Source organism: Rhinopithecus roxellana, chromosome 6 (genome assembly GCF_007565055.1).
Source record: "Rhinopithecus roxellana isolate Shanxi Qingling chromosome 6, ASM756505v1, whole genome shotgun sequence".
In the NCBI taxonomy this organism is placed as follows: Eukaryota; Metazoa; Chordata; class Mammalia; order Primates; family Cercopithecidae; genus Rhinopithecus; species Rhinopithecus roxellana.
In genome coordinates, this window is record NC_044554.1 from 1,214,275 (window position 1) to 1,223,212 (window position 8,938).

Sequence of the window (8,938 nt, forward strand, 5' to 3'; positions counted from 1 at the left end):
TGGGGTTTCACAGAATTGGCCAGGCTGGTCTTGAACTCCTGACCTCGCGATCTGCCCGCCTCGGGCTCCCAAAGTGCTCGGATTACAGGCATGAGCCACCATGCCCAGCCTATTTTTTTTTTTTTTTTAAGATAAACTATATCCCATTCTATGTGTGAGAATGGAAGGTCTTGACCTAAGCAATTTTGGAAAACAGTACTTTAATTGGATACTGTAAGACTCAAGAACTATACAAAAACACTGTATTCTAGTTGAACAATTTGCTTCCCAAAAGGGTATGGACTAGCAATTCTGAGTCTACTTTACATGTTTGTGTATGTCTACAGACACACAAACATACACACACTTGTTCCAATATGTAAGGAAAATGTCTGTCTGTCTCCAAAACTGGTGCAAAGCCTGGGAAATATGAACCAGATTTGTGTGTGTATTTGAGTTACCAGTGCCATTCACCTCATTGATCCAAACACCCTACAAGTTGCAGATACTGATGGGAGCACTTTCTGGAGTAACCCTTTCAATAGTTTATGTCATCTCAAACAGCTAGAGTAGTTTATTGTGATGGAATGCAGCATAGTCCGAGATATAAAATGTGGTGCCGATGCTGGAATGATGTAAAAAAGCATACCCTCAGGGAAGTCTGGGTACATAAGACATCTGAAATGAATACAGATAAACAGTATTTTTGTCGTACTCATTTGGGACATCTTCTAAATCCTGGAGACCTGGTGTTAGAGTTTGATTTGGCCAGCTGTAATTTAAATGATGAGCATGTCAACAAAATGAACTCGGATGGAGTTCCAGATGTGGTATTAATCAAGAAGAACTAAGACTGGACCAAACATCAGTGACGTAGAAACTGGAAATTGAAAGAACTTGCGAGAGAGAGAACATGGATACAGATGATGAAAGGCAATACCAAGATTTTCTTGAAGATCTTGAAGAAGATGAGGCAATTAGAAAAAAAGTCAACATTTACAGAGAATCAACCATCCCTGTGGAAAGTGATGATGATGAAGGAGCACCTCGAATTAGTCTGACTGAGATGCTTGAAGACCTTCATATTTCCCACGATGCCACTGGTGAAGAAGTTGCATCAATAATGACATAATGAGACATTGTAGACTGTTTCAACATATGTGGGCTTAAGAAGTTGGGCAAAATTACCTTAAGTGTCTCTTCCATCTATACCTCCAGATTTCAAGCAGAGAAATTAAGTTTTAAACCTGAATAAACATGATTGTTTTGATTGCTCACTCAAAGCACTGAAAAAGATGGATGGCTTTGAAGTTTTAGATAATAAATGATTACAGAGAATGTAATTATTATTGATATTTAGGCGATTTTACATGTGAAATTTTATCACTGTGCTTTTTTATATAAGGACACTATAGTATTTTCACATAGTATAGTACCCTGGATGTAAAAGCTCAAAAATTGTGATTCCTTGGACATTCACTAAATCTTCAAGCAAAAACACATTTTTACATTCTTTTTATGTTGATTACTTTAGTGAAAGACCATATGAAAAATCATTTTTAATATTGTTAATATTGTTACATACTTTGATACACCTTACATCATTTTTATGTTCTTCAGGGAGGGAAATTAGGGTTCAGTTTATCACTGGATGATTCAGGAGGCAAGTCAATCTTTTTTATTTCCTTATAAAATTAATATCTTCAAAAGCTGTTAAACAGAGGGTTATCTTAATTTTTATGACAGTAGAAGGAAATATATTTAAAATATTTGTAGATTTGTAGCAAATAGAGACTCATTATTTAAAGATTAAATAACAATTTTTTTCTTCTGTTATTTTTGCCAATTTAAGGTGGCTGCTGCGTATGTCATATAAATGTCTTCCTACCACGTCAAAAATGTTGCTTTTAAAATGTTTGTTTATAAATTGAGAAGGAAGGAATTTTCTCTCTGTAAGTTTCTGTCATTGAACACACCACCATCAAAAAGAATATTAGAATCCAGCACGAAGGTAATGACTAATAAAAATGAAGTACATTCTTTATAAAACCATTAATCACATTTGAATGAGGAATGCTTTCCACATCCTTGAAGAAAAACTGGCTTGGGTTTTAAAGTGTTCTGAAAATGAAGTATTAAGATCCTATTTCTCCAAGCAAGATCAGACTTACTAAGTATACCACAGCTAAGAGCTAATTCATTCATTTTATGTGTGCTACTAAATCAAGAGATTGAGCAAGTCAAAAAACAAACAAAAAACAAAACCACCTCCCCAAGAGTCTCTCCAGAAAAAAAGGGCCGCCAAGACCATCTTGCCATTGGTGAATTTCTTTGTGGTCATGTACCAGATGGATTTAAGTCTCTCATCCTACTCGATCCTGATATCAAGATATGATCCAGCCATCCTGGGTGTCCAGAAGCTTGTGACCAGTGCCTATGCCACTGTGAGCCCTTTGGTGCTAATAAGGTCTGAAAAAAAGATAATTGATGTTCTGCAAATGATGAGACAGAAGTATCACATATTTTTTCTTTCAAAATAATTATCTGAAAAAGAGATTCTAACACCAGTTAAATTATTCAAGTATCAGAAAATTTGATATTTTATTTCATTACATGTATAGTTTAACACTGTTATTTTATGTTAATCATTTGAAAACTGATGCTGCCAAAGACTTCAGGGATCCTTTAGTTCATCGTCCACCATGATTTCATAGCGCAATATGTTTGCAGTTTCTTGAATTTCCATTCCTTGAACTTCATTTTAATTTTTTTTTTTTTCTTTTTGAAGTGTATTCTTATAAGCTCATGTTGGTAATAAGATTTCTCCTTTTTTTACTTTTGGAAATCATTTAGTGCATCCTTACTTATTCAAAATATGTTAGTGAAGTATCTAATTATTGGTTGAAGAGTAATTTCTCCCAGCACTCTTACTTATTTCTGTTTTCTGGCTGAACACAGCCTCTGGAGAGTTTGCTCTCACCTTCATTGGTTCTCTCTTCTCTCTCATGGCTTTAACATTTTTTTCTTTTCTTTGGTGTTATACAGTTTGACTTTTATTTCTATTGAGTATTTTTTGTTGGTGGTCACTTTTAATCACAATACACTTCGCATTCAAGGGTTCCCATCTGATATTCAGTTTTAGAAATTTATAAATATTTGTTATTAGTGTGATTTGTTAGTTGTATGTAAGCTAGTGAAACCAATGTGTTTGATTTCATCTCATTTTATTCTTTGTACATGTATAATCCTAATTATTGTGGTTATTTTGTTTTTCTGTAGTTTTATTTCTTCGTTTCAGTATTCTAGTTCACTAATCCTGTTGTTACTAATTTGTTCTCATTTAATAATTAAACCATACATTGTATATTAAATTTATTTAAGTTTCAGTTGTTCAATTTCTATTTCAGTCTTCGCAAAACATGCCTGTTTTGTGTGTGTGTGTGTGTGTGTGTGTGTGTGTGTGTGTGTGTACGTGTTTGAGACAGAATCTCTGTCATCCAGGCTTGAGTTCAGTGCTGGTCATAGCTCACTGCAACCTCAAATTCCTGCTCTCAAGAGACCCTCTCACCTACACCTCCCCAGCAGCCGACAGTACAGGCACACACCACTGTGCCTGGCTTATTTTTTTGCATCTATTTGTTGTAGAGATAGCTTTTGCTTTGTTGCCCAAGCTGGTCTCAAACTCCTGGCCACAAGTGATCCTCTTGCCTTGGCCCCCACAAAGTGCTGGGAGTACAGAATAAGCCACTGCCCCCAGTGCCCACTTTAGAATTTCATGTGTTTTCAAAATTATTTTGATATTCTCTTTCCCCATTTGTGTTACTGAATATGTTTCCAATCTATGAAGTTTATGTGATGTATAATTTCTTCTTTCCCTTTTTGGGTAGCTTATTTTGTGTGCTTCATAATTTACAATTTGGTTCTTACATTGTACAGACCTCACATTTGGGATGGCCCCAGTTAGTAACTTTCTCTGTTTATTCCAAGGGGCAGAGTGGACAATCCTCACAGGCTTTAGGTCTGTGTAATCAGTCCTGCAATCAGAGCCATGTCTGAAGGCGACTCTTAACTTCTTGCTTTCATGACTCTTGTTAATTTACCTCTTGATTCACTTCTGGTCCTGGGAAGTTCCCGTATTTTTCTACCAGCTCTGCTGGGCAGTTTTAGAATTCTTGTAAAATTTAAAGATTTTTAAGTTACTACATTAAATGACCTTTGAGAATATGTTATTCTGTACTAAACCATGAAATGTACACACGTGTTGTGAGTAAAAATTTTTACATAAATATTTTGTGTAGAATAGTGCTACATGAGAAATTTTAATTTTTCTTATTCAATGCCCATGTATTATACACTAGCATTAGCTATGAAGTGTAAATATTTTCTTAATACTTGGAAGAATTTTTATGTTTTGGACAAATATCTGAAGTGATCATGCTCCATTTTAATGCATAACTCCTGCATGTGGTCAGAATTGCTGTTCTTCTCTAAAATTAAGAATCTTAATTAGTAGAATTAAATATACAAATTCAGGTCTTTTGGTTTCAGTCATGAAGCCTCCTCCTTAGCATTTCTCTGGTGCTATAAAAGTAATCTCAGTTTGAATGTTCTATTTAATCTAGATGTCATTTAAAACAATCTTAGGGATAAAAGACTATGCACTGGGTACAGTGTACACTGCTCAGGTGATGGATGCACCAAAATCTCAGAAATCACCACTAAAAAACTTATCCCTGTAACCAAACACCACCTGTTCCCCAAAAACCTATTGAAATAAAAATTTACCTAAAATTAAAAAAAAAAATAAAACAATCTGAAAGGAAATTTGCATGTGGCTACATGTTACTTGTTACTTTAATTTTTATTGTCATTTTACAGTGTTCAAGAAACATTGCTTATAGGAGTTCTGCCTTCGTGAAGTTAAAGACACCAATTTAGATTTAAACCCTTGCAATATTAAATGATATTCTTGGTATTAGAAAATTCTGTCCATCCTCTGTTTAGTGCTCTAAAATGCTGATCACTTTCCCACTTATTAACTTTCTAATAAAGTTTCAAACTTTGGTTTTTATTATTATTATTATTTTTGAGACAAAGTCTAGCTCTGTCACCAGGCTGGAGTGCAGTGGCACAATCTTGGCTCACTGCAACCTCTGCCTCCCAGGTTCAAGCAATTCTCCTGCCTCAGCCTCCTGAGTATTTGGGACTACAGGCATGCACCACCATGCCCAGCTAATTTTTGTATTTTTAGTAGAGACTGGGTTTCACCATATTGGCCAGGATGGTCTCGAACTTCTGACCTCATGATCTGCCTGCCTTGGCCTCCTAAATTGCTGGGATTACAGGCAGGAGTCATCGCCCCTGGCTTTTTTTTTTTTAGTTTCAAACTTTATAATAATTACTTAACACTCTTTTTTTTAATACCAGACAGTTGATTTCTGTGATCATTTTAAAATCAATTAATTTTCATTGTAAATGTATCAGTTTTTCATTTAATCTCTGTGTACACAGTGAACTCTTTGGTATTAAATGTACATGTATATGGCTTGAAATTACAGCTAACACATCATTAATTGTATCTAAGAATTAACCACTCTGATTAATCAGATTTTCATCTCTTTCTACTATTTTGCATTTACTGCATCATTTTGTGTGTATTAAAATTTATAATTCCTTTCTCTAAACATATTTCCAATATATGAAATTTATGCGATGTACAAATATTAATATTTAGGAGGTACTTTCAGTTTGTCATTTAGGCAAAATCAAGTCTGATGACACAGTTTTCCAGTTAACTTTGTTCTTTCTTACCTATTTATAATATTTAAGTTTAATGAGCCCATAATTATATTCATATATACATACACATATAAATAATTATTACAGTAAAGCAATTTAACATATGCATGAACTCATGTAGTTTTCTTTTGGTGTCAAAGCACCTAAAGTTTACCCTATTCAAAAATTACCAGCATATAGTATAAAAATAGTAACTATAACCTTTAAACTGTACTTTAGTCCTCCAGTTTCATTTATTTTATATAACTGAAACGTTGTGTCTCTTCTCTCCCCAGTCATCATTCTATCGTGTCTCTATGTATTTAAACTTTTTAAAAGTTTCATATATAACAGAAATTATGCAGTATTTTTCTCTCTCCCTAAGCTATTTCACTAAGCTTAATATCCTCCATGTTCATTTATATTATCACAAATGGCAGTATCTTCTCCTTTTTAAAAGCTGAAATAGCCAGGCGCGGTGGCTCACGCCTGTAATCCCAGCACTTTGGAAGGCCGAGGCGGGTGGATCTCGAGGTCAGGAGATCAAGACCATCCTGGCTGACATGGTGAAACCCCGTCTCTACTAAAAATATACAAAATTAGCCGGGCGTGGTGATGGGTGCCTGTAGTCCCAGCTACTGGGGAGGCTGAGGCAGGAGAATGGCGTAAACCCAGGAGGCGGAGCTTGCAGTGAGCTGAGATCTGGCCACTGCACTCCAGCCTGAGCGACAGAGCAAGACTCCATCTCAAAAAACAAACAAAAAAAAAAAGAATTATTTTAAAAAAGCTGAACTATTTACATTATTATATATTATACACACACACACAAACACCTCCCCCAAAATTTCTTTCTCCACTCATCCATCAATGAACAGTAACTTGATCCCCTGGCTTGGCTGTTGGGAACAACGCTGCGGTTGGGCACGGGGAAGAGAATGCAGATATCTCTACAAGATGCTGATTTCATTTCCTATTGATATATAATTTATGAGAGGGATTGCTGACCCATAGAGTAGTTCTATTTTTAGATTTTCCAGAACCTTCATACTGTTTTCCTTAATGGCTGTACTTAAATTCTAACCAGCAGTGTACAAATGTTCCCTTCTCTCCACACCATCACCAATGCTTGTTATTTATTGTCCTTTTTATAACAGCCATCCTAACAGATGGGAGGTGATATCTCATTGTTATTTAACCAGCAACTGTAAAAATCCTACAAGAAAACATAGGGCAAAAGCTCCTTGACATTGATTCAGATAATAACTTATTAAATATGACACTAAAAGCACAAGAAACAAAAAACAGAAATACAAGTAGGAGTACATCTAACCCTAAAGCTTCTGCACAGGAGAAACCAATCAATGAAATTAAAAAGCAGCTTATGAACTTGGAGAAAATGTTTGTAACAATATATCTCATAAGGGGTTAATATCAAAATACATAAGAAACCCACACAACTGAATAGAAAAGAGAATATTCACCAAAATCTAATAACCTGATTTAAAAAGAAGCAAAGAACCTGAATAGACATTTATCTTAAAAAAAAAAAAAGATATAAATATGGCTAACAAGTGCTCAACATCAGTATTCATCAGGAAAATGCAGATCAACGTCCTTATTTACTTTATATATTATATATATAATTTATTTCACACAATATGTGTACAGCAGGTACAGTAATCTGCATCCTACAACAGAGGACCCTGAGACTGGTGACTCGGGGATGCATCTGCATGGAGCCGGCCTGGGGTGCGGTGGATGGTGCTGAAGAGGACAGCAGATGACGTAGAACCAGGGGCAGCGACTCACCTGAGACCCCTCAGCAGAGGAGCCTCAAAGCTCAGTCCCCAAAGCTCAGTAGCACCCTCTGGGGACCTGCTCCCTGCTGGCTTGGGCAGCACCATGGACAGAGGACAGGTGGGTGAGGTTGTCAGAAAAGAATGGTGGGAGGAGGACAGCCAGGTGCCCCAAGCCAGGGCCCCTGAGAACCTCCTGAGGCTATGAATTGGGTAGAGGGCCAAGCTGGCCACCTGTGGGGCCCTCAGTCACCCTCATTACCTCTGGTGCCATGGCAGCAGTGCACAGCAGCCCAATTAGTAAGTGGACAAGGCAGGCATGTTCATGGATCAGAGGAGTCTTGTTCAAGGGCTTTTACAGGATGAAGGTAAAAGAAGGGCCACTGTGGCTGGAGAGAGGGTCAAAGCCTCTGGGTCAGATACAATGGAGAAATGAGGAAAAGGGAAGGGGTGGTGGCCAATATGCAGGAGAGGCTGGTGGATGCGGGATGGTCAGAGTCTATTAGACAGGATGGGCTCCAGGTGCATCCTAGCTGTACTGGGCACTTCTCAGCCTTCCTGGAATTGAACCAGGTGATGTGGTCACTTTTTGGGAGATTGTTGTCAGGGCCCAGCCACACACCCCTGGGCAACACTGTCCCATGTCAGGACTGGATTTGCTCAGCTCCCACAGGGGATGCTGCCTGCAGCCCAGGAGGGGCAGCCCCACTGTGCAACCCGAGCCCCCATGGGATCCTGAGCAGTCCCTGCCTGGCCTTGTACTCTTTCTGCTCCTTTGCCCCAGCCCCTCCTGAGTGTCAGCCAGCACGGAGGCCTTGTCTGTCCTTTCTTCCCTATGCAGGCTCCTGGGCTGAGACCTGGGTCGGATGGGGATGGGGATAGTCCTTCCCTGAGGCCTGCTCAGGAAAGGGAATGGCCCCCAGCCTGTTCCTGGTCCTCAGCTCTCCTCCCATTGCCTTACAGTGAGACAGAGCTGCCCCTGTCTGTGCCCTGGAGGTGGAGGTAAGAGCCTGACCCTGCTGTATGGGGGCTGCTCCATAGATGGGCGACTTGGCGGTGGGGGGTGTGTGATGCGGAGGCCGTGGCCTGTGGGCATGCATGCTGGGAATGGGAGTGACACACTGTCACTGGGAGAGGCCACAGTTCCTGCTGAATCTCACCCCAAACTCTAGCCCTGCAGGCTTTTAACCACAGCCACCACCGAGAATCACAGTAGTGTCTCAGGAGTCGCTGCCCGCTGCCCACCAGGCCCTCCCTGGGGGCCAAGACCCAACCAAAGCCCAGCGTGTCTGTGCCCTGGGAACAATGTGTCCTATGGTCATAAGGCCAAGCCACCAGTGGCCACTCATCAGGGGCTTGGTTCTGTCCTATTCTGGCTCCTTCCA

General features: G+C 38.9%; 1 pseudogene; it reads left to right on the forward strand.

Annotated features, from left to right (window-relative positions):
- Positions 1-306: 306 nt before the first annotated feature.
- LOC104673652 lies at positions 307-1,111 on the forward strand (annotated as a pseudogene).
- The last annotated feature ends 7,827 nt before the right edge of the window (positions 1,112-8,938 follow it).